The 27123-nt window shown below is 36.9% G+C and overlaps 1 long non-coding RNA gene across 1 annotated transcript in view; it reads right to left on the bottom strand.

The window, feature by feature from the left end:
- LOC309629968 overlaps window positions 1–24263 on the bottom strand; it is an 820276-nt gene extending 796013 nt beyond the window's left edge. Inside the window, exon 1 of the long non-coding RNA XR_014245337.1 lies at window positions 21942–24263. This is a non-coding gene — a long non-coding RNA (uncharacterized lncRNA). The remainder of the gene's footprint in view (window positions 1–21941) is intronic.
- Window positions 24264–27123: the final 2860 nt, after the last annotated feature.

Below are 27123 nucleotides of genomic sequence, written 5' to 3'. Positions count from 1 at the left end.
CCAGTCTTATATTTAGGTCTCTAATCCATTTTGAGTTTATTTTTGTGTATGGTGTTAGGGAGTATTCTAATTTCATTCTTTTACATGTAGCTGTCCAGTTTTCCCAGCACCACTTATTGAAGAGACTGTCTTTTCTCCATTGTATATATCTTTGCCTCCTTTGTCATAGATTAGTTGACCATAGGTGCGTGGGTTAATCTCTGGGCTTTCTATCTTGTTCCATTGATCTATGTTTCTGTTTTGGTGCCAGTACCATATTGTCTTGATTACTGTAGCTTTGTAGTATAGTCTGAAGTCAGGGAGTCTGATTCCTCCAGCTCCATTTTTTTGCCTCCAGACTGCTTTGGCTATTCGGGGTCTTTTGTGTCTCCATACAAATTTTAAGATGATTTGTTCTAGCTCCGTAAAAGATGCCATTGGTAATTTGATAGGGATTGCATTGAATCTGTAGATTGCTTTGGGTAGTATACTCATTTTCACAATGTTGATTCTTCCAATCCAAGAACATGGTATATCTCTCCATCTGTTGGTATCATCTTTAATTTCTTTCATCAGTGTCTTATAGTTTTCTGCATACAGGTCTTTTGTCTCCCTAGGTAGGTTTATTCCTAGGTATTTTATTCTTTTTGTTGCAATGGTAAATGGGAGTGTTTCCATAATTTCTCTTTCAGATTTTTCATCATTAGTGTATAGGAATGCAAGAGATTTCTGTGCATTAATTTTGTATCCTGCAACGTTACCATATTCATTAATTAGCTCTAGCAGTTTTCTGGTGGCAGTTTTAGGATTCTCTATGTATAGTATCATGTCATCCGCAAACAGTAACAGTTTTACTTCTTCTTTTCCAATTTGTATTCCTTTTATTTCTTTTTCTTCTCTGATTGCCGTGGCTAGGACTTCCAGAACTATGTTGAATAATAGTGGTGAGAGTGGACATCCTTGTCTCGTTCCTGATCTTAGAAGAAATGCTTTCAGTTTTTCACCATTGAGAATGATGTTTGCTGTGGGTTTGTCATATATGGCCTTTATTATGTTGAGGTAGGTTCCCTCTATGCCCACTTTCTGGAGAGTTTTTATCATAAATGGGTGTTGAATTTTGTCAAAAGCTTTTTCTGCATCTATTGAGATGATCATATGGTTTTTCTTCTTCAATTTGTTAATATGGTGTATCACATTGATTGATTTGCGTATATTGAAGAATCCTTGCATCCCTGGGATAAATCCCACTTGATCGTGTTGTATGATCCTTTTAATGTGTTGTTGGATTCTGTTTGCTAGTATTTTGTTGAGGATTTTTGCATCTATATTCATCAGTGATATTGGTCTGTAATTTTCTTTTTTTGTAGTGTCTTTGTCTGGTTTTGGTATCAGGGTGATGGTGGCCTCATAGAATGAGTTTGGGAGTGTTCCTTCCTCTGCAATTTTTTGGAAGAGTTTGAGAAGGATAGGTGTTAGCTCTTCTCTAAATGTTTGATAGAATTCACCTGTGAAGCCATCTGGTCCTGGACTTTTGTTTGTAGGAAGATTTTTAATCACAGTTTCAATTTCATTACTTGTGATTGGTCTGTTCATATTTTCTGTTTCTTCCTGGTTCAGTCTTGGAAGGTTATACCTTTCTAAAAATTTGTCCATTTCTTCCAGGTTGTCCATTTTATTGGCATAAAGTTGCTTGTAGTAGTCTCTTAGGATGCTTTGTATTTCTGCGGTGTCTGTTGTAACTTCTCCTTTTTCATTTCTGATTTTATTGATTTGAGTCCTCTCCCTCTTTTTCTTGATGAGTCTGGCTAATGGCTTATCAATTTTGTTTATCTTCTCAAAGAACCAACTTTTAGTTTTATTGATCTTTGCTATTGTTTTCTTTGTTTGTATTTCATTTATTTCTGCTCTGATCTTTATGATTTCTTTCCTTCTGCTAACTTTGGGTTTTGTTTGTTCTTCTTTCTCTAGTTTCTTTAGGTGTAAGGTTAGATTGTTTACTTGAGATTTTTCTTGTTTCTTTAGGTAGGCTTGTATAGCTATAAACTTCCCTCTTAGAACTGCTTTCGCTGCATCCCGTAGGTTTTGGGTTGTCGTGTTTTCATTGTCATTTGTCTCTAGGTATTTTTTGATTTCCTCTTTGATTTCTTCAGTGATCTCTTGGTTATTTAGTAACGTATTGTTTAGCCTCCATGTGTTTGTGTTTTTTACGTTTTTTTCCCTGTAATTCATTTCTAATCTCATAGCGTTGTGGTCAGAAAAGATGCTTGATATGATTTCAATTTTCTTAAATTTACTGAGGCTTGATTTGTGACCCAAGATGTGATCTATCCTGGAGAATGTTCCATGCGCACTTGAGAAGAACGTGTAATCTGCTGTTTTTGGATGGAATGTCCTATATATATCAATTAAATCTATCTGGTCTATTGTGTCATTTAAAGCTTCTGTTTCCTTATTTATTTTCATTTTGGATGATCTGTCCATTGGTGTAAGTGAGGTGTTAAAGTCCCCCACTATGATTGTGTTACTGTCAATTTCCTCTTTTATAGCTGTTAGCAGTTGCCTTATGTATTGAGGTGCTCCTATGTTGGGTGCATATATATTTATAATTGTTATATCTTCTTCTTGGATTGATCCCTTGATCATTATGTAGTGTCCTTCCTTGTCTCTTGTAACATTCTTTATTTTAAAGTCTATTTTATCTGATATGAGTATAGCTACTCCAGCTTTCTTTTGATTTCCATTTGCATGGAATATCTTTTTCCATCCCCTCACTTTCAGTCTGTATGTGTCCCTAGGTCTAAAGTGGGTCTCTTGTAGACAGCATATATATGGGTCTTGTTTTTGTATCCATTCAGCCAGTCTATGTCTTTTGGTTGGGGCATTTAATCCATTCACGTTTAAGGTAATTATCGATATGTATGTTCCTATGACCATTTTCTTAATTGTTTTGGGTTTGTTTTTGTAGGTCCTTTTCTTCTCTTGTGTTTCGCACTTAGAGAAGTTCCTTTAGCATTTGTTGTAGAGCTGGTTTGGTGGTGCTGAATTCTCTTCGCTTTTGCTTGTCTGTAAAGCTTTTGATTTCTCCATCAAATCTAAATGAGATCCTTGCCGGGTAGAGTAATCTTGGTTGTAGGTTCTTCCCTTTCATCACTTTAAATATATCATGCCTCTCCCTTCTGGCTTGCAGAGTTTCTGCTGAGAAATCAGCTGTTAACCTTATGGGAGTTCCCTTGTATGTTATTTGTCGTTTTTCCCTTGCTGCTTTCAATAATTTTTCTTTGTCTTTAATTTTTGCCACTTTGATTACTATGTGTCTCGGCGTGTTTCTCCTTGGGTTTATCCTGTATCGGACTCTCTGCGCTTCCTGGACTTGGGTGGCTATTGCCTTTCCCATGTTAGGGAAGTTTTCGACTATAATCTCTTCAAATATTTTCTCTGGTCCTTTCTCTCTCTCTTCACCTTCTGGGACCCCTATAATGCGAATGTTGTTGCGTTTAATGTTGTCCCAGAGGTCTCTTAGGCTGTCTTCATTTCTTTTCATTCTTTTTTCTTTAGTCTGTTCCGCAGCAGTGAATTCCACCATTCTGTCTTCCAGGTCACTTATCCGTTCTTCTGCCTTAGTTATTCTGCTATTGATTCCTTCTAGTGTAGTTTTCATTTCAGTTATTGTATTGTTCATCTCTGTTTGTTTGTTCTTTAATTCTTCTAGATCTTTGTTAATCATTTCTTGCATCTTCTCAATCTTTGCCTCCATTCTTATTCCGAGGTCCTGGATCATCTTCACTATCATTATTCTGCATTCTTTTTCTGGAAGGTTGCCTATCTCCACTTCATTTAGTTGTTTTTCTGGGGTTTTTTCTTGTTCCTTCATCTGGTACATAGCCCTCTGCCTTTTCATCTTGTCTATCTTTCTGTAACTGTGGTTTTTGGTCCACAGGCTGCAGGATTGTAGTTTTTCTTGCTTCTGCTGTCTGCCCTCTGGCAGTTGAGGCTATCTAAGAGGCTTGATGGGAGGCTCTGGTGGTGGGTAGAGCTGACTGTTGCTGTGGCGGTCAGAGCTCCGTAACACTTTAATCCACTTGACTGTTGATGGGTGGGTCTGGGTTCCCTCCCTGTTGGTTGTTTTGCCTGAGGCAACCCAACACTGGAGCCTACCTGGGCTCTTTGGTGGGGTTAATGGCAGACTCTGGGAGGGCTCACGCCAAGGAGCACTTCCCAGAACCTCCGCTGCCAGAGTCCTTGTCCCCACGGTGAAACAGAGCCACCCCCCGCCTCTGCAGGAGACCCCCCAACACCAGCAGGTAGGTCTGGTTCAGTCTCCCCCAGGGTCACTGCTCCTTCCCCTGGGTCCCGATGCGCACACTACTTTGTGTGTGCCCTCCAAGAGTGGGGTCTCTGTTTCCCCCAGTCATGTCGAAGTCCTGCAATCAATTCCCACTAGGCTTCAAAGTCTGATTCTCTAGGAATTCCTCCTCCTGTTGCCGGACCCCCAGGTTGGGAAGCCTGACGTGGGGCTCAGAACCTTCACTCCAGTGGGTGGACTTCTGTGGTATAAGTGTTCGCCAGTCTGTGAGTCACCCACCCAGCAGTTATGGGATTAGATTTTACTCTGATTGCACCCCTCCTACCGTCTCACTGTGGCTTCTCCTCTGTCCTTGGACGTGGGGTATCCTCCTTGGTGAAGTCCAGGGTCTTCCTGTCAATGATTGTCCAGCAGCCAGTTGTGATTCTGGTGCTCTCGCAAGAGAGAGAGAGAGCACGTCCTTCTACTCCGCCATCTTGGTTAATCCCCCTGTAGGTTGTCTTTTCATTTCATTTATGGTTTCCTTTGCTGTGCAAAAGCTTATAAATTTGATTAGGTCCCATTTGTTTATTTTTGCTTTTATTTCTGTTGCCTTGGTAGACTGACCTAAGAAAACATTGGTACAATTTATGTCAGAAAATGTTTTGCCTATGTTCTCTTCTATGAGTTTTATGGTGTCACATCTTATATTTAAGTGGGAAGACCATACTCTTAATCTAACATTTTCCTTGAAGCTGTTTAGTTACCTCAGAGGTTTTTAAGGCATTTATTTCTGAATGCCTTGTTTAGCTGTCTCTTACAGTTAGGATCTCAAAGCAGTTGGCTTTTCTAATAATGCAAGGCCATGGACTCCCTCTGTTTACCAGAATGCTTTACTCAGCTCATCTCTTTTTTTATAATACCTTGCTGAATGGAACCAATAGCACCCAACACACACAATTAATGTTGTGTTTCCCAACCATTTCCTTACACCTGCTAGCCTCCCGTATTACCCAAGATGATAGTTTTAACATATTTCGACACTGTATAACATAAATCTCCATATTCTCACCCTCCAATAAAAATTTCCTTGCCAACCACTACATGAGAGTGCAGTCAATGACACATATGTTAGGTTTAGAAGGCAACATCCTCCTTACAATAACCAAATTTTACGTAGTCAGGGCAACAACAAATCATGCTGTCTTAACAAGTTAACCTTGGGAACCTGAGAAAGGGGTATTTCTCATTCACACCATGTCCATTTGAGTTTCACATCTCTGAAGAGCAGTTGTCTCAGAGATCTAGCTCCTTGTGCTCCACCAGCTAAACACAGAGCCCTGCTGGTTGTCACAACAGGTAAAGAGGTGGAGCTGGAAGGTCATACCCCAACTCATCTATGGCTCAGCTCAGAAGTAATGCAAGTCATTTCTGCTCACGGTTCATAGGTCAGAACTGGCGCCACTTAGCTTCGTGGGGGGCAGAAAATATGGGGGAGCATGTGGCTATTTGTGAGCACTCCACGACTCTGCCAAACTCCTTTTATAACAATGTTTTGTAATACCCTCTTAACTAACCTCAAAGAGGTAATAATAGCCAATTTCACCTGCCTACATATATAATATTTGTATTAGTTTGCTAGAGCTACCATAACAAAACACCACAGCCTGGATGGTTTAAACAACAAAAACTTATTTTCTCACAGTTCTGGAGGCTGGAAGTCTGAGATCAAGGTGTCAGCAGGTATGGTGTCTCCTGAGGCCTCTCTCCTTGGCTTATGGATAGTCATCAACTTGCTGTGTCCTCATGTGGTCTTTTCCCTATGTGTACACATCCCTGGTGTCTCTTCCTCTTCTTGTAAAGGTACCAGTCCAATTGGATTACAACCCCACCTTTCTGACATCATTTAACCTTAATTATCTTTTTAAAGGCTTTATCTCCGAATAATAATATATAGATATATTGAAGTGATCAGATGTTTGCAACTACTTACAATAAAAGCATTGAGATTTAAGAAAAGTAAGATGATGAAGAACTCTACAGAGTAGTTGGAGGAAATAAAGAGCAGCGGCATGAATAGCACTAGAATAAAACCTATTGAAATAAGTAATAATAGACCAGAATTGTTTCTATATATAAGACTGAGGATAGAAGAAGATAACATTCGATGAAGTAGAATAAATGCCAAGATTAATTACACACTGTCAAAGTGGAAGGAATGAGTAAGATAATCTCACAAATGAGATAGACCATATTTATAAATGTAGTGTTAAAATAATCCTTTGTTATGACATGGGATGGAGTAACACTAAAATATCTCTCCTGAAATCTCTCCACATGTTGAAGCATACATTTAAACTCAGAATTCACAAAAACTCTAGAAATCATAGCTTTTGATAGGTAATGGAGAACAGAGTATGATTTCAGAAAAGGAACTTAATGCAAAAGACTCAAGAGAACTAGTATGCTAGGCCTCTGGAGACAGTATCAGAGTAATGTTGAAAAGCAACAGACAGCCCCGAAACAGTAACTAATTCCATTATATAATTTTCAAAATATATATTTATCATTGTGCTGCACACAAAGAAATTAAAATGTACAAAATGATATAATAAGAAACTCTTTAAAGAAATAGCTTATTAACAAAATTAGTTAGATCTTCATGTTCATGTGATCCCATTAGTTACATGATATTTGATTCTAAATCTGTTCAAAATGATCTCTTATTTTCTCTATTGCACATGAAAGTCACATGAAAAAATGGCTTAGATTTCCAGTTTTGGAGATTAATATACCATAAGCACTGCTGCTGTCAGCATTGATTTTCTGTAACGGTGAATAATTCTTGGTTAAGTTCCAAACAGAACACAGTCTTCACTGAATTAACATGGTAGTTGTACTCTTGAAAAATTCAGTGTATAATAAAATTTTGTGGGAAAAAATTAATATTAATATGTAAATTATGTAATTTCAAATAGGTGTTTCACCCACATGAATGTCTGTCTGGGATATCTGAAAGTCATTCAAGACATAGGATAGTCCTTCCAAATACAAAACCATTCTGCACATTCTAGGACATTAACCATGGCTGGCTCCCACCTACTAAATATCAGAAACTCTTCCCGATAACTATGACAACCAAAAATACTACCACCAATTTCCAAGACACCCCCTAGGGAGCAGTATAGTCCTGTTGAGGACCACTGCTCCATCTGTGCTTGGATAATGTTTTCCAATTCTCTGTTATTCTTGTCACAGATCATTCTTTATCTCTTTTCCTGGAATCCTTCAGAACAAAACTGGTATCTCAAGCCTCAGTGCCCTCTAATCTACTACATACACATTCCAGACTTATCTTTCTAAAACACAAATCTGAACTTCTGGTCAACATGGTGTGGGATTTCTTGGAAGATCACTCTTCCACCTCCCACCTCCACCCCCAAATAGCAAAGATATAACACAAGAAAATATGAAAACACATAGCCATTCTCACAAATGGCTCCAGTGGGAGGAAAAAAAATAGAATAAAATTATAAGGTTGTAAGCAGTGGCTCTGAGATCCAAAACAGGCAGAGAAATTTCACCTCTACTGTGGTAGCTGGGCTGGAAGTCCCCAGTCATTGTGGGAAAAGAGAGCAGACAGACCTACTATGTCAAGCCTGATTGTCCTGCCATGGGGACTTCCCCATTCATTAACCAAAGCCAGTGCTATTACCTCTGTAGAGGCCTATAGTGAGTCATTGCTTAGAGTGGCTAGAAAGGAGTGGCAAGACCTGGACCAAATTATTACTGCCCAGAAATTGATCGGCAATATCTCTTCAAACAAAAGTCCTGATCCACCAATATAAGGCTATTTTTAAATGGTGGGCCCTGTTGAGACTAGTGGAAGCAATTGTAAAGCCACCAGACACCAAAAAGTGGGAAGATGGTGAGAAGTGGGGGAGGTGTAGAGGAAGACACAAGAAATTTCTTCACAAGATGAAATTGCAAACTAAAATTCTAGAGCACCTAAAGATAATAGAATAAAAAGATAACAAAAGGAAAATAACCAAAACAATTTAAAACCAAGCAAATGAGAAGACCCAATTCCAAGTAAATGCAAAAATAAAAAAGTCTTTTAGAAAAATTTTAAAAATGTCCTTAAGGTACTCAAAAATTTTGAAAAAGGAATAACATCCCCACAAAAGCCAAAATAAAAACTATATAACAAAACAAGTAGCTATGCATCAAGGACAGTAGAGATCTTGAAAAAGCAGTAGGTAGGAAGAAAAGAAGAAGGAGAGAATATGAATGGGAGGAGAAACAGTACTTAGAAATCCTAGAAATTAAATTTTAATCATTATTATTAGAATATTAATAGATAATATCAGTCCTGGCAAAGAGAGTATTAATAAATTGGAAGAGAGTACAGAACCTGCACAAAAATATGAAGAGATTTTTTAAAATATGAAGATGATTTAAGAGTCTTGGGGGTAGACTTAAATGCTCCAACCTTAGACTAATTGGAGTTCCAGACATGAAGAATAGTGAGAATGAATAAGAAGCAACAGGTGAAAATACAATGCTGATAATTTCCCTGACTTGCAGAAAAATGTGATCCTCACCTATAATGTGCACAATGACTTTTGATTAGTATAGATAAAAGTAAATCCACACATGGACACACCTGTTATAAAGACAGAGGAATAGAGCAGTGAAGTAAGAGAGGGTCCCCAAACAGTTCCATTCTTACATGGGCGCTTGGTTTGTGCCCATACGGAGTGATACAAATCAGCAATTGTTTTCAGTTTTGAAAGTTTAGCAACAATTCTATGAAAAGAGGAACTCCCACCCCATATTTTAATTCATGTGTGTTCAGAGATTTGGGGAGATTAAAATAAGTGAAAATAAATTGCACTATCTCTTTCCTACAGCCTCCCTATAATACTCACTATGAGAGTCTTTTAAATACTTTATGAAATAGCCATTCTAAAATTTTTAACATCAACAAAACTCTCTGAGCCATTTGAGGAAATATCTCCCACTTTTCTAAGTAATGATAAAATAAAGGTCATGCTATCTGGACACAACTGAGAGACTGGCAGAAGAATATTTTAATTCTATGTAAAAAGAATAAAGTTCATTCTATGTTTTGTTAAAAGCTATTCTAATTTCTGAAAAAGAGAAAAAGACAATCAACATGGAGAAAATTTAAGTCCCAATTAAAATAATTAGAGCATTGAACTATTCATGGTTTATTTGTTGTCCAATGAAAGAAATTTCACTGGGGTCAGCCAAACCCCTTCTTAGAAGAACAGAGACCACAGCAATTTCCATACCTTGGAATGGACACCTGGTTTAGATACTGGAAGAAAAAGTAGCAGCTTTTCCATAGACAGAGAAATTTTACAATAAAGAGGAGAAATTAACCAAGCTTATAGAAGACAGTGTGGGCCATAAAGACAGGTTGAAAATTGGGAGAGATGCAATTCCAAAATTGTTTTTTTACCTAGCTCACAAATCACCTTCTTTAACTCAATTATAGGAGCAGTGGAGGAATCTAGAACCATAGTCTTGCATAATTTCACAGTGATTGGATCCCTAGAATTTAGTCTGAGTGAATCTAAAGATAAAGCAAAAGTATCAAAACTGCAGCTCAATCCCTTCCCAACTCAAACACAGACAAGATCAAAAAGGCAGCTGTCCTAGATGTCGAAGGTTGGGTTAATCACAAGTGAACTCAGTCTAATGAAGGCTGTAGCCCAATCTGGAACAACTTAACTTTAATAGCGATCTGCGTGATCAGCCTCTCACTTTCTGTAAGAGACAAAAAAGCTTCCACTGTTCTTTTTATACATAATATCTGGAATACAGTCAGAAATTTTAAGACATACGTGGAAATTGTTCTCCATAATCAAAAGAAAACATTCAATGGAAGAACTATGATGACCTAATTAATTAAAAAGCAGATAGGACTTTAAAACAATTATTGTAAATACATTATAGAATAATATAGTAGGTGAGAAGCTAGCATATTTTAGGAAAGAAAAGACACATAGAGTACTTAAACCAAATGAAAAATACTATACTTTAATTTCAAAATTCACTGGATGAGGGACTTCCCTGGTGGCGCAATTGTTAAGACTCTGCACTCCCAATGGAAGGGGCTTGGGTTTGATCCCTGGTCAGGGAACTAGATCCTACATGCATGCCGCAACTAAGATTTTGCATGCCACAACTAATGAGCCCACTGGCTGCAACTAAGGAGTCCATGTGCCACAACTAAGGAGCCCCTGTGCCACAACTAAGGAGATGGTGAGCTGCAACTAAGGAGCCCATGAGCCGCAACAAAGGAGCCCACCTGCCGCAACTAAGACCTGGCACAACCAAATAAATAAATAAATATTTTAAAAAATTCACTGGATGAGATTAACAGCAAATTGGACACTGCACATGAAAAGCTTAGTGAATTTGAAGACAGAGCAATAGAAATTATCTAAACTGAAATAGAAAATGAAAATAGTTTGGAAAAAATAAAGCACCCATAGTTTGCGAGAGATTTAAGTGGTGTTGCACATGTGTAATTGAAGTTACAGAAGAGGAGAAAGAGAATAGAGCAGAAAATATTGGAAGAAATTAGAGCTAAATATTTTGCAAATTTGATGGGAAAACATCAAGTCACAGATGCAAGAAACTCAACAAATCCCAAGCATAATAAGTATGTTAAAAGAAACCACATCTTTAAAACCACAATTTAAAAGAAACCAAACATCATTGTCAACTTGCTAAAAAATAAAGTTTAAAAAGTAGCTAGAGGAAGTCTCAGTGCATAGAGCAGAACAATGATAAACATAATGGCTGACTTTTTATTTTAAAAAAATGACAGCCAGAAGAAAATGAAATGACATCCTTAAAGCACTGAAAAAAAACTGGCTGCCTAAAATTTCATATCCATAAAAAGTATCTGTTAAAAGTCAAAGTGAAATAGAGGCATTGTCAGATAAATGAAAGCTGAGAGAATTTTTGCCAATAGATCCATTCCATAAGAAGCACTTAATAAAGTTCTTCAATTTGAAGGGAAATTATACGGTATGGGAACTCGGATTTACAGGGAAAAATTGGAAATGGTAAATACGTAGGCAAATTCAAAGTACTATTCTTTTAAAAATTCTTTTAAAATAATTATTTAAAGTGAAAAGACTGCATTGTGGAGTTTATAACACATGTGGAAGTATAATATATGACAGGTTAAACCAAAGGAGAGGAAGGGGTGCATGTAGGTTCTGACATCATGTGTGAAGTGGTATAATATTAATTCAAGGTAGACTATATGAAAGATACATATTGTAATTTCTAGAGAAAATGTTAATAAGGAAAGAGGTATAGCTAAAAAGCTAATAGAAGAGATAAAATAGAATTTTAAAAATTACTCGATTAAAATGACACCAACTTCCTGCTTTAGATAATTGGTGTGTTAGTTTTCCATCATGACTGTAACAAATTACCACAAACTTAATGGCTTAAAACAACACAGATTTATTATCTTACAGTTCTGTATGTCTGACACAGTTCTCACTGGGCTAAAACCAAGATGTCAGCAAGTGCATTCCTTTCTAGAGGCTGTAAAGAAGAATCTGTTTCCTTATTTTTCAGCTCCTACATATTCCCCATCAGTGAGGAAAGTGATGTTCAAATTGTTGCAAGAAATTTTTCAAAGCTGTACAGTTAAAGGTACAATTTGAACTCAAACCTCTCTAATTCTAAAGATTAGGTTCATCCTCCATTGGGCCATACTGCCCAAATCAAGGAAACCTTTTCAACTATTAGGCTTGATATTATAATTGAGCAAAGCTGAAAAATAAACTCTTTTCCTCATGAAACAGCCTGGGTTCAAACTCTGACTCAGCCACTTACTAGTTGTGTGACCTTTGTGAAATCATTTCACCTCTCTGTACCTCAGTTTTCTTATCTGTAGGTTGGAATGTTAAAACATACTTCACAAGATAAAGATGAAATGAGTTAATGTATGTCAAGTTTTAGAAGAGTGAATACTGCAGAAGCCTGGGGTCTCATCCTAACTCTACCATTAATTTATGATCATTTGCAAAATATATATATTTTTGAGGATCTCAATTTGTTGAAGATTTGGCACAATATGTTCAAAAGGAATAAATTTATCAAAAGGACATTTCTGGCTGTGTAACTTATGGTCTAGTTTTCCTGCCTCTCTCTTTAGTCCAGAGGCATCAAAACAAAATTCTCAAAGCCATATTGCTTCCCTTCATCATTAGGGAGAAGCTAGACAAAAATAATAATAATAATAGGAAAGGAATATACAAGACAGTCCTTATCTGCTGACAACATGATTGTCTACATAGGAAATCTAAGAGAACTCTCAGACCTATCATTCAAATTAATAAGAGAGTTCAGAAGAGTTGCTGAATATAAATCAGCAAATTAAAATAGCCTTTCTATTGCCATTAATAAGCAGTTAAAAATGTAATAGAAAAAATACCATTCTCTATAGCAATAACATTTTTAAATGTTTTTAAAATCCAAAAATAAAAACTAATAAAAACTGTGCAAGATCTTCATGGAGAAATTTGGAAGACATTACTGAAGATCTAAATAAAAGAATAGCAGTACTATATTTATGGATGCCAAGGCTTAAGACCTGTCAAATCTAATAAGTCCTCAAATTAATATATACATTTAATGTAATTCCAATCTAAATCTCAACAGGGATTTTCATGCAATTAAACAAGCTGACCCTAAGATTATATGAAAAATCAGTGGGAAAGAATAATAAAGAAAAAATTTAAAGAACAAAAACTAAAGAGCAGATATTAAGATATTTAATTTTTAAAGTTTTATCATTTAAGCTAGGAGAACATTGACACAGGGGAACACTAATAGGCCAGGAACAGAATAGAGTCCAGAAGCAGATAAAAGAATATAGGGACTTGACCTATAATAGAGGTGGCATTGCAAATAATTCAATAAATGGAGCTAGGACAATTGGTTATGCAAAGTGAAAAAATGCAATTATATGCCTACCGTACACCATACACCAAAATAAATATCAAAGGATTAAAAGCTAAAATGTTAAAAATAAAATTTTAAAACTTTTGAAAGAGTATATAGAATTTTTATTACCTTGTTATAAGAAAAAATTCCCTAAACAAGACACAATTGCACAAATCATAAAGGAGGTAAATAAATTTGACATTAACAAAAACTTCAACACAGCAAAGGCTAAGGGGTAGGAGAAGACATTTGCAACATGTAACTGAAAAAGCACTGGTACCCAGAATAAACACAAGAATTCCTAAAATTAATAAAAATAATATTCATATTCAAACTTTAAAATAGGTAAAGAATTAGAACAGATACTAGTCACAGAATAAGAAATCTAAATGGCAAAAAAAAACCATGTGAAAAGATGATTGCACTGATCAACAATCAGAAAAAGGCAATTTAAAACAATAAGATACTATTTCTCACTCATCAAATTAACAAAAATGTAACAATATACAACTACCAAGTTTTGGCAAGTATGTTAAGAAGCAATCATAAAAAAAAAATGCAATCATAGGACTACAAAACTGGTACAAACACCCGGAGAAACAATTTGTCAATATTTAATAAAATTGGTGTACATACCTTATGAATTCATTAGCTATTGCCATAATAAAGCTGCATAACAAACCAATCAACAGCCAGTGGTGTAAAGCAATAATTATTCTCATGCTCATAGCTCCATGGGAGAATGGATAACATACAGTACATTCATATAATGGCCTACTACGCGTCAGTTTAAATGAATGAACTAAAGCCATACATATCAAAATAAATAAATGTCTAACACATAATGTGAAGGGAAATAAGGAAGTTACAAAAGAATGACATTTATCATCAAGCCATTTATATTTAATGAAATTTTAAATTCCAACCGAATATGGCAAAAGTATTTTCATGGCCCTGTGCATTTATTACAATGGCCTGTCAGACAAGTAGATTAGCTGACACAGAAATATCACTTCCAGAAAAGTTATTTTGAGAAAGCCCATGGATATTTTGATGGTTTCAAATCCCACATGTAGTCCCTCTCAACAGTGAATGTGCCGCATATTTTATGTCACTCCTTTAGGCATCTGTACTAGAACCTGTAGGCAGCCAACAGTCTGCTTTTATAAAGACCTAAGTAATAGTTTGAGGTCATGCTGGGAAAACTCAGAGCCAATAAATTGCAGCCCTGCTGTACTTATGTCATAGCCTCCAGATGATTGTACTAGCCCGAGATGCCCATTTATGGTTCAACTGTACAGCCTACAGTTGAAAAAATACCACAGACCTAAAAATACTCATACTGTTATATGTTCTCTTGTGACACAGCCACCACACTTGGAAGAGTTAACCATATTGCAAAGAGGAGACAGTTTGGGTTAAGACAAGAACTGGGTATGCCCAATGGTGCCAGGCTGCTACCAGATGGGAAGCCATTCTTGGCTTCAGAAAAAACTCCTTCAGGAGTTAGCAGAGTTCCAGCCATAGACTGAGCTTCATGGGCAGAGCTCAAAGGCCCAGAAATGAAGGAGATGACAAGAAAAAAGCCAGGACACAGGAAAAGAAGAATTGAGTGCCATCCAATTTGCAAAGCAGGACCTGGGGCACAGGGATCAAGGCATTCAAGCATCAGTCAGTCATCCTAGAGTCCTTTTCTGAGACCCCACTGTGGGCCAGGCTGGGAACAAGGACCTGCTCTATTTTTCCATCTGGGCCTAAGAACTCCTATATTTTTATATGCAGGTAAAATTATTGAAAGTCCACAAGTTTCTGGTAAGAGAGATTATTACTGGTGAATAAAAAGTAAGAATTGAGGGGCTTCCCTGGTGGCGCAGTGGTTAAGAATCCGCCTGCCAATGCAGGGGACACGGGTTCGAACCCTGGTCTGGGAAGATCCCACATGCCGCGGAGCAACTGGGCCCGTGAGCCACAATTACTGAGCCTGCGCTTTAGAGCCCACAAGCCGCAACTACTGAAGCCCGTGTGCCTAGAACCCGTGCTCCGCAACAAGAGGAGCCACCACAATGAGAAGCCTGTGCACTGCAACGAAGAGCAGCCCCGGCTCTCAGCAACTAGAGAAAGCCCGCGTGCAGCAGCAAAGACCCAATGCAGCCAAAAATTAAAATAAATGAAAAAAAAAAAAAAGTAAGAATTGGGAATCTGAGAAAAGAATCAAGTATTTTACTTTTGCAATTTTGGTACTACTTGACCTTTTTACTGTGAGCTTCTATTACTTTAATATTAATTTATAAACATATCCTTTCTTAAAAATAAAGTAATAGAATGATTGTTCCACAATCAACTTTACAGATGTGTAAACTGAGGCCCAGAGATATTAATTGACTTATACAAATTGGTGTGTCAAATTAGTCCTAGAGCCAATGGTAGAATTTAGGTCTTCCATGTTTTAATTCATGTTTTTTTCTCTTAAGCTGCCCCTTTTCTTTTAGCTGATCAAGCTATATACTGTAAACATGAACATACTCAATTATATGAGGCCAGGATTCCAAGAAACTTTCTTAAATTTGAGAGTTTGTGGAAAAAACTACTTGACCTATAAGTCTGATAAATTGCTTTTAAGGCATGTTTTCACAATGTTCTGTTCGAGAGCCAAAAATCTCCTTGGTTTTAATAATCACATTTATATCTGAATTTTATAAATACTCCAAAGTAATGGGAACAGCATTGAGCCAATATTACTGGAGCGTATTATTTAAGATTTGATAGGCAGCTTGGATTTTATAAGAAAAACATAAACAGCAACATCAAAGCCTAGTTCACTAAAAATTTTTCCAAGTTGCTTCAAAAATTCTCTCTAAAACATCAGATACAAACCTAACTTTCCATTTCTTAATATCCACCTGGGACTTGACATCCTTTTTTCCTGTCTCATCCTTCCTGGGCCACATCAACCTGGCACATTCTCCCACTGTGCTTTCCACGCCACTCCCTCTGCTGATTTCAGTCGGTAACTATTGCTCCAAGGAACCCTGCCCAGAATAGGCTTTTGTAATGGCTATTGATTTGAGATCCTCGTTTCTGCTCTCGCTTTACATCTTCAGTCTTAGTTCATTTACTCTTTTATCTAATCTTATTTCTTGATTATTACATTTAGTAGATGAGGTTGTAATTTTGATAGTCCATATTTAACATTCACAAAAATACCATTACATTTTTCGTTTACTTAATATCAGTCAACATTAAATGGGGATACTGGAAATGACTAGAATGTACCATGGCGATCAGGGGAACTCCCAGCAGAGAGCCAGAGATGGCATCAGGGGGGTGAGGCAGGAGCCAACAAGTGCCTGTCCCCTTTGTCCTCATACTTCCTGGAACTGGCTTGCCCTGGGCTACCAGACAAGTACCTCTGACTTCCAAATGCTACACGAGTTCCTCAACCTGCCAGATGATTTCATAGTATCCCCTCCAAACATAGGTAATGTTCCTCCAAAATGTAGACTTGATCTCCATGTCCTTTTGTTGTTGTTGTTGTTCAAACTTAGTGTTTAGGACTTCAGCAACACAAAAAGAAAATTTATTGAAGAGTTCCGGTGTGTTAGCATTTGAGCCACTGATCAATTAAATCAAAACAGCAGGGGGAAAAATATCTTGGCAAAGTCCAAGGCAGAATTCTTACTGCCTTGGGACATCGGGGCCTTAGAGGATAGTAACATAATAAATATATGATAACTTTAATGAATACGGAATTGAATTTAATTTCTATACAGTTAAGTGAATGTATCAATTAGGTTTCCTTGGCTGCAGGCAAAGGAAAGTAACTCTTGCTAACTTCAAGGGGGGAAAACAAATATAATGAAAGTCTCTAGGGATAGTTCAAAGAATTGAAGGAAAAGCTGTAGAGCAAGGCTTCAGGAAGGACAGGAACCTGGAAAGCTCCAGGGATCTAGTAGAAGTAATTAATAGGCTGTTGCTTGAGAGTATCAGTAGCAGGAATACATCAGTCTCAACTGGGTTTTGTCCAGAAGGAGAGTATCTGATGCCTAGGGGAAGACTAAGGTACCAACAAAGGGTGTGAGGTAATTCCCTAAAGGAAATTTAAGGACTGTTATGAAAGGAACAGCCCATGAATGCTGAATGAAGTCAAGTAATGTTCACCAGTGCATTGACATATATATACTACCAAATGTAAAACAGATAGCTAGTGGGAAGCAGCCGCATAGCACAGGGAGATCAGCTCGGTGCTTTGTGACCACCTAGAGGGGTGGGGTAGGGAGGGTGGGAGGGAGACGCAAGAGGGAGGAGATATGGGGATATATGTATACATATAGCTGATTCACTTTGTTATATAGCAGAAACTAACAATATTGGAAGGCAATTATACTCCAATAAAGATGTTAAAAAAAAGAAAAAGAAATGTTCACCATAATGATAAAATTACAAAGTCCCAGGTTCCATTTCCCTGGGAAGAACAAGGCACCAATAATGGGAATTAAGTGTTAGAAAGAGATCGAGAGTCAAAACAGAGCTTGCATTCTATTTAACAGACTCACCTACTTTATTCTTCCTAATATAAAGGATAGGAAGTAAAATAGGTAAGAGAATTTCCACTTTCTAAATTAGCATAAGCCATCTCTAGAGAGTAAAGGGCTAAAAGTTCTTTCTGCAATTGTTCTTCCTTGAAAATAAAATACTATTTTTTAAAATGTTTGTCCTTTGGACACAGATGGTCATTTAACTTTCACATTTGAAATGGTTAGTATTATGATCACATCTGTATCATGACACTTTCTAAACATTTATTTTTCATAGCATAAGCAAAGTGGGTTACATTTTATAAAAGCAAAGTAGTTATTTCATTTCATTAAAATGACAGGAGAGAATTAATTACAGGGATTAGCAGAATCAGAATCAATTAATAATTGTTTAATATTCTTCTGGATTCAAATCGGTATTTCCATATAATAACAGTAGAATGCAAGTACAATCATGTATTAAATGCCATGTCAATTAATCATGTTAAAGGTGCTGATTTAAATGGCAAAAGAATTAAGATGACCTTTCATTTATCAAGAACTGTTGGCATTTTGAAAAGAAAGGATTTAGAAAATACTTTCCTGTGCATACTTCAAGACTGTCAGTAATTACTTGAACATATTTTTTTTAACGATAGTCTTCTCCTCAAAAGCAATGTTATAAAAAGAGCTAAACATTTGTGTGGAGGAAAATTTAAGCATTCCTCCAAGTGAGATAATCATATTAACAGTCAAAAGTTCTTCTGAATATGTACTTATCTTTTTATATATGAAGTATGTGTCTCAACTACAGTATAATTTGAAATTCTGATACATATGAACAAACTCTCAAGCCAGAGGGGAGGGTCCACCAGAAGCCTATTTTTCAGGAGATTTTTGAAAGCTAACTCATCCTTAAAGGAGAAAAGGGAAATAAAAATGAGCAGGACTGTGGTAGACATGACTCTAAAATTGCTCCTGAAGACATTCTGCCCTAATCCTATGACCTTTGAATATGGCGAGCAAGCACATCTGTGATTTGTTATCTTACACAGCAAAGGGATTTCCAGAAGTATGTAAAGTTGCTAATCAGTTGACTTTGAATTAATCAAAACCAAGGTTGTCTTTATGTTCCTGATCTAATCACACAAATCCTTCAAAGACAGAGAAGTTTCTCTGGTTGGTGGTAGAAGAGGAAGTCAGAGGGTTCAAAGCACAAGAAGGAACTGAAACATCACTGGTGGCTGTGAAGATGGGGGGAACCCATGTTCACGGTCTGGAGAGAGACTCCTCGCTGACAGCCGCGGAGGAAATGTGGATCTCAGTACTATACTCGCAAGGAACTAAATTCTGCCAATAACCTGAGTAATCTTGGAAAAAGATTCTTCCTTGGAAGTTCCTTCCTCTGAGCTTCCTCAGATCTTCCAGATAAGCATCCAGTCTGGCAGACACTTTGCTTCAGCCTTGTGAGACTTAGGCAGAGGACCTAGTGAAGACTGCCTGGACTTCTGATCTACAGAACCGTGAGATAATAAATGAGTGGTGTTTTAATTTACAAATTTGTGATCATTTGTTATGTAATAATAGAAATTTAAATGTGGACCTAAGTTGAATTTGTTCTTTGTCAAGGATTATAGGCCAACAGCCTCTTGGACTCATGTTTGAGTCCTGGGGAGAATATTTTGGGTAAGATAACTGCAGACTCTATTACATGGCCCTAAATAGGTATATTTAGACAAGAAGGTGAATTGTATACCATTTGCTGTAAAATAATCCAGAAAAAAAAAAGTTGGGGTGGGGTGTGAAACAAGATTACCACAAGTGTGATCATTATTGAATATATGTTTAAATTTTCTATAACGTATGATATATTTCCTTATGAGAGCATATTATATATTTCTATATGATAGCATATGTTTCCATAAGATGACAGATACATTTAAATACATATTGTATGGTAAACTTATAGTATGCCTTTAAAATTTCCAAAGGAAAAACAGTGAGAAACACTGAAGGACCAGAAATGATACATTTCTGAAAGACAGAAGGTAGATATGACTGAACTGAAAGACAAAAGCACAACCCAAAACAGGCCAGAGCGCCCTGTTGCAAGTAAAGTAGGAAAGCTTAAGAGTTGGGCCCAACTTCTCCACTGTGAGCCAGCTCTGGGACAATGATCAGGGCAGTTGATTGGGAGACTGCTCAGGTGGCAGCCAGCCAGTTTGCTACTGACTGCCCAAACCCTCATCCCTCCTCCTTGTTGTGCCAATCATGGGACAGTGGGCTACTGAACCCAGACAGTAACAGTGCCTGAAGGTGCTCAGGATGAAATGGCAGAAACCCAGCTGGCTACCGAGACCCAGAAGGAAGAGGAAAATCTTTCTAGCTCCTGGCATATCCTGCCTGCCTCTATGCCATAATTACTCAAGATGGGCTAAAGTAAGCAGTACTACATGTACACTCACCAGGGTGAAAAGAAATATCAAATACAAGGATAAGCAATTTTTTTAAAAAGAAAACCAACACTGTTAAAGTGAGGCATCAAAAAAAAAAAAAAGAAAGAAAGAATAAATAGCATCTGATGCAGTAAGGTTAATAGAACAAAAGAACGAAAACTTCAAACGAAGTATAACATTCTAAGCTGGATACAAGATAATACCACTCCCATGAAAAAATAACAGAGTCCTTTTAAAGTATAATTATTCCAAAATAACAATAAAAACATACATATTTTAATAATATTTCTATTTTTGGAATAATTAAATACGCATAATAGGAAAAGCAAATAAGAAATTATGGTAATGTCAATAATAACCAAGATTTTAGTGGAATAGAAAATTAAATCAAAGAAATTAAGTGAAAACTCTGTAATATTCTTTTTAAAAATTCCAGTAAAAATCTCTTTTAATTGGAAATATCAGTAGACACTTATTTCTTAGCTCTGTCTGCTTAAAGGGCATGGGAACATTGACAACCCAGTAGCAATGAATACCGCTAATACCGGATTATGGTCTCCAAATATCTTTTCTCACCAAAAAGAACCAAGGTTCCTCGAAGAATGCCCAGTACGAGCCTTGCAGAGAATGCACTAGATAAGTCTGGAACATCTTGCTGTGCTAGAAAGCAAAGAAGCTATGAAGGACTACTAGTATCATTTCAAAAAAATACGAAGCCGATTTTGACTCCCGTTGGCTAAAGAATAGAAACTTGAACATCAAAAAAGAATCATGACTCTAATGGATAGAAACACAACAAATATATAAAAATCCATGGGTTCATAATAAAACTCCAAAATTTCTATGCCTAACAACCTTTAGAGGCTTTTTTTTATTCTGAAAACTGTGAAATGAAGTGAAATTATCAGTAGTTATCTTTTCTGTATAAGCTATTTCAGGGTAGCTAAAAAGTTGATAAGGGAATATTCTCCTTTGTAGAATAATTATTTATTGGCAAAATCAACATTTTTCTGCTGCTAATAATGGTTAATACAAGATTATTAATGACTATTAAAAATACTAGATAAAAGGTCAATAAGGATCTTTATAATGCTGTGTCAGGCAGACAATACCTGAATCCAGTGAATGATTTTAAAAACACTAAGAAAGAAAGAACTATCTTTGTATTACATACCTAGTAACACCTATGGATTAACCTTGTCAAAAGTTGCATCTGAATCTCATCAAGCAGTTAAATCAAAATGTTAGTTTACAGGGAATTCAGGTGACAGAAAAACATGTTAAATGATACCACAAAGATACAATCAACAAAATCCAAAATATGAGAAGTTCTACAGAACAAATAACTTTATTCCTTCAATTAACAAATAACAATTTTTAAATGATTGGGGACTATTACAAAGAGACTTAAGAGACAAATTAACCAAATGCAAAGTGTGGACTTATTCTTTTTTTTTTTTTTAAACATCTTTATTGAAGTATAATTGCCTTACAATGGTGTGTTAGCTTCTGCTTTATAACAAAGTTAATCAGTTATACATATACAATATGTTCCCATATCTCTTCCCTCTTGCATCTCCCTCCCTCCCTCCCTCCCCATCCCACCCCTCTAGGTGGTCACAAAGCACCGAGCTGATCTCCCTGTGCTATGCGGCTGCTTCCCACTAGCTATTTTACATTTGGTAGTGTATATATGTCCATGACACTCTCTCACCCTGTCACATCTCACCCCACCCCCTCCCCATATCCTCAAGTCCATTCTCTAGTAGGTCTGTGTCTTTATTCCCGTCTTGCCACTAGGTTCTTCATGGCCTTTTTTTTTTTTTTTTTTTTTTCCTTAGATTCCGTATATATGTGTTAGCATACTGTATTTGTTTTTCTCTTTCTGACTTACTTCACTCTGTATGACAGACTCTAACTCCATCCACCTCATTACAAATACCTCCATTTCATTTCTTTTTATGGCTGAGTAATATTCCATTGTATATATGTGCCACATCTTCTTTATCCATTCATCTGTCGATGGACATTTAGGTTGCTTCCATGTCCTGGCTATTGTAAATAGAGCTGCAATGAACATTTTGGTACATGACTCTTTTTGAACTATGGTTTTCTCAGGGTATATGCCCAGTAGTGGGATTGCTGGATTGTATGGTAGTTCTATTTGTAGTTTTTTAAGGAACCTCCATACTGTTCTCCATAGTGGCTGTATCAATTTACATTCCCACCAACAGTGCAAGAGAGTTCCCTTTCCTCCACACCCTCTCCAGCATTTATTGTTTCTAGATTTTTTGATGATGGCCATTCTGACCGGTGTGAGATGATATCTCATTGTAGTTTTGATTTGCATTTCTCTAATGATTAATGATGTTGAGCATTCTTTCATGTGTCTGTAGGCCATCTGTATATCTTCTTTGGAGAAATGTCTATTTAGGTCTTCTGCCCATTTTTGGATTGGGTTGTTTGTTTTTTTGTTATTGAGCTGCATGAGCTGCTTGTAAATCTTGGAGATTAATCCTTTGTCAGTTGCTTCATTTGCAAATATTTTCTCCCATTCTGATGGTTGTCTTTTGGTCTTGTTTATGGTTTCCTTTGCTGTGCAAAAGCTTTTAAGTTTCATTAGGTCCCATTTGTTTATTTGTGTTCTTATTTCCATTTCTCTGGGAGCTGGGTCAAAAAGAATCTTGCTGTGATGTATGTCCTAGAGTGTTCTGCCTATGTTTTCCTCTAAGAGTTTGATAGTGTCTGGTCTTACACTTAGGTCTTTAATCCATTTTGAGTTTATTTTTGTGCATGGTGTCAGGGAGTGTTCTAATTTCATACTTTTACATGTATCTGTCCAATTTTCCCAGCACCACTTATTGAAGAGGCTGTCTTTTCTCCACTGTATATGCTTGCCTCCTTTATCAAAGATAAGGTGACCATATGTGCGTGGGTTTATCTCTGGGCTTTCTATCCTGTTCCATTGATCTATATTTCTGTTTTTGTGCCAGTACCAAACTGTCTTGATTACTGTAGCTTTGTAATATAGTCTGAAGTCAGGGAGCCTGATTCCCCCAGCTCCATTTTTCGTTCTCAAGATTGCTTTGGCTATTCGGGGTCTTTTGTGTTTCCATACAAATTGTGAAATTTTTTGTTCTAGTTCTGTGAAAAATGCCAGTGGTAGTTTGACAGGGATTGCATTGAATCTGTAGATTGCTTTGGGTAGTAGAGTCATTTTCACAATGTTGATTCTTCCAATCCAGGAACATGGTATATCTTTCCATCTATTTGTATCATCTTTAATTTCTTTCATCAGTGTCTTATAATTTTCTGCATACAGGTCTTTTGTCTCCTTAGGTAGGTTTATTCCTAGATATTTTATTCTTTTGTTGCAATGGTAAACGGGGGTGTTTTCTTAATTTCACTTTCAGATTTTTCGTCATTAGTGTATAGAAATGCAAGAGATTTCTGTGCATTAATTTTGTATCCTGCTACTTTACCAAATTCATTGATTAGCTCTAGGAGTTTTCTGGTAGCATCTTTAGGATTCTCTATGTATAGTATCATGTCATCTGCAAACAGTGACAGCTTTACTTCTTCTTTTCCGATTTGGATTCCTTTTATTTCTTTGTCTTCTCTGATTGCTGTGTCTAACACTTCCAAAACTATGTTGAATAATAGTGGTGAGAGTGGGCAACCTTGTCTTGTTCCTGATCTTAGTGGAAATGGTTTCAGTTTTTCACCATTGAGGACGATGTTGGCTGTGGGTTTGTCATATATGGCCTTTATTATGTTGAGGAAAGTTCCCTCTGTGCCTACTTTCTGCAGGGCTTTTATCATAAATGGGTGTTGAATTTTGTCGAAAGCTTTCTCTGCATCTATTGAGATGATCATATGGTTTTTCTCCTTCAATTTGTTAATATGGTGTATCACATTGATTGATTTACGTATATTGAAGAATCCTTGCATTCCTGGGATAAACCCCACTTGATCATGGTGTATGATCCTTTTAATGTGCTGTTGGATTCTGTTTGCGAGTATTTTGTTGAGGATTTTTGCATCTATGTTCATCAGTGATATTGGCCTGTAGTTTTCTTTCTTTGTGACATCTTTGTCTGGTTTTGGTATCAGGGTGATGGTGGCCTCGTAGAATGAGTTTGGGAGTGTTCCTCCCTCTGCAATATTTTGGAAGAGTTTGAGAAGGATAGGTGTTAGCTCTTCTCTAAATGTTTGATAGAATTCACCTGTGAAGCCATCTGGTCCTGGGCTTTTGTTTGTTGGAAGGTTTTTAATCACAGTCTCAATTTCAGTACTTGTGATTGGTCTGTTCATATTTTCTATTTCTTCCTGGTTCAGTCTCGGCAGTTTGTGCATTTCTAAGAATCTGTCCATTTCTTCCAGGTTGTCCATTTTATTGGCGTAGAGTTGCTTGTAGTAATCTCTCATGATCTTTTGTATTTCTGCAGTGTCAGTGGTTACTTCTCCTTTTTCATTTCTAATTCTATTGATTTGAGTCTTCTCCCTTTTTCTCTTGATGAGTCTGGCTAATGGTTTATCAATTTTGTTTATCTTCTCAAAGAACCAGCTTTTAGTTTTATTGATTTTTGCTATTGTTTCCTTCATTTCTTTTTCATTTATTTCTGACCTGATCTTTATGATTTCTTTCCTTCTGCTAGCTTTGGGGTTTTTTTGTTCTTCTTTCTCTACTTGCTTTAGGTGCAAGGTTAGGTTGTTTATTCGAGATGTTTCCTGTTTCTTGAGGTAGGCTTGTATTGCTATAAACTTCCCTCTTAGCACTGCTTTTGCTGCGTCCCATAGGTTTTGGGTCGTCGTATCTCCATTGTCATTTGTTTCTAGGTATTTTTTGATTTCCCCTTTGATTTCTTCAGTGATCACTTTGTTGTTAAGTAGTGTATTGTGTAGCCTCCATGTGTTTGTATTTTTTACACATCTTTTCCTGTAACTGATACCTAGTCTCATAGCGTTGTGGTCAGAAAAGATACTTGATACGATTTCAATTTTCTTAAATTTACCAAGGCTTGATTTGTGACCCAAGATATGATCTATCCTGGAGAATGTTCCATGCGCACTTGAGAAAAATGCGTATTCTGTTGTTTTTGGGTGGAATGTCCTATAAATATCAATTAAGTCCATCTTGTTTAATGTATCATTTAAAGCTTGTGTTTCCTTATTTATTTTCATTTTGGATGATCTGTCCATTGGTGAAAGTGGGGTGTTAAAGTCCCCTACTATGATTGTGTTGCTGTCGATTTCCCCTTTTATGGCTGTTAGTATTTGCCTTATGTATTGAGGTGCTCCTATGTTGGGTGCATAAATATTTACAATTGTTATACCTTCCTCTTGGATCGATCCCTTGATCATTATATAGTGTCCTTCTTTGTCTCTTATAATATTCTTTATTTTAAAGTCTATTTTGTCTGATATGAGAATTGCTACTCCAGCTTTCTTTTGATTTCCATTTGCATGGAATATCTTTTTCCATCCCCTCACTTTCAGTCTGTATGTGTCCCTAGATCTGAAGTGGGTCTCTTGTAGACAGCATATATATGGGTCTTGTTTTTGTATCCATTCAGCCAGTCTGTGTCTTTTGGTGGGAGCATTTAATCCATTTACATTCAAGGTAATTATCGATATGTATGTTCCTATTCCCATTTTCTTAAATGTTTTGGGTTTGTTATTGTAGGTGTTTTCCTTCTCTTGTGTTTCCTTCCTAGAGAAGTTCCTTTAGCATTTGTTGTAAAGCTGGTTTGGTGGTGCTGAACTCTCTCAGCTTTTGCTTGTCTGTAAAGGTTTTAATTTCTCCATCACATCTGAATGAGATCCTTGCTGGGTAGAGTAATCTTGGTTGTAGGTTTTTCTCCTTCATCACTTTAAGTATATCCTGCCACTCCCTTCTGGCTTGCAGAGTTTCTGCTGAAAGATCAGATGTTAACCTTATGGGGATTCCCTTGTGTGTTATTTGTTGTTTTTCCCTTGCTGCTTTTAATATGTTTTCTTTATACTTAATTTTTGACAGTTTGATTAATATGTGTCTTGGCGTGTTTCTCCTTGGGTTTAACTTGTATGGGACTCTCTGTGCTTCCTGGACTTGATTAACTATTTCCTTTCCCATATTAGGGAAGTTTTCAACTATAATCTCTTCAAATATTTTCTCAGTCCCTTTCTTTTTCTCTTCTTCTTCTGGGACCCCTATAATTCGAATGTTGGTGCGTTTAATGTTGTCCCAGAGGGCTCTGAGACTGTCCTCAGTTCTTTTCATTCTTTTTTCTTTATCCTGCTCTGCAGTAGTTATTTCCACCATTTTATCTTCCAGGTCACTTATCCTTTCTTCTGCCTCAGTTATTCTGCTATTGATCCCATCTAGAGTATTTTTAATTTCATTTATTGTGTTTTTCATCGTTGCTTGGTTCCTCTTTAGTTCTTCTACGTCCTTGTTAAATGTTTCTTGCATTTTGTCTATTCTATTTCCAAGATTTTGGATCATCCTTACTATCATTATTCTGAATTCTTTTTCAGGTAGACTACCTATTTCCTCTTCATTTGTTCGGTCTGGTGTGTTTTGACCCTGCTCCTTCATCTGCTGTGTGTTTTTCTGTCGTCTCATTTTGCTTATCTTACTGTGTTTGGGGTCTCCTTTTCACAGGCTGCAGGTTCGTAGTTCCCGTTGTTTTTGGTATCTGTCCCCAGTGGCTAAGGTTGGTTCAGTGGGTTGTGTAGGCTTCCGGGTGGAGGGGACTATTGCCTGTGTTCTGGTGGATGAGGTTGAATCTTGTCTTTCTGGTGGGCACGTCCACGTCTGGTGGTGTGTTTTGGGGTGTCTGTGGCCTTATGATTTTAGGCAGCCTCCCTGCTAATGGATGGGGCTGTGTTCCTGTCTTGCTAG

Source organism: Balaenoptera borealis (assembly GCF_965194805.1).
Source record: "Balaenoptera borealis genome assembly, chromosome: 5".
In the NCBI taxonomy this organism is placed as follows: Eukaryota; Metazoa; Chordata; class Mammalia; order Artiodactyla; family Balaenopteridae; genus Balaenoptera; species Balaenoptera borealis.
Note: the sequence above shows the minus strand (reverse complement) of the source record. Positions and strands in the feature narration are given on the sequence as shown.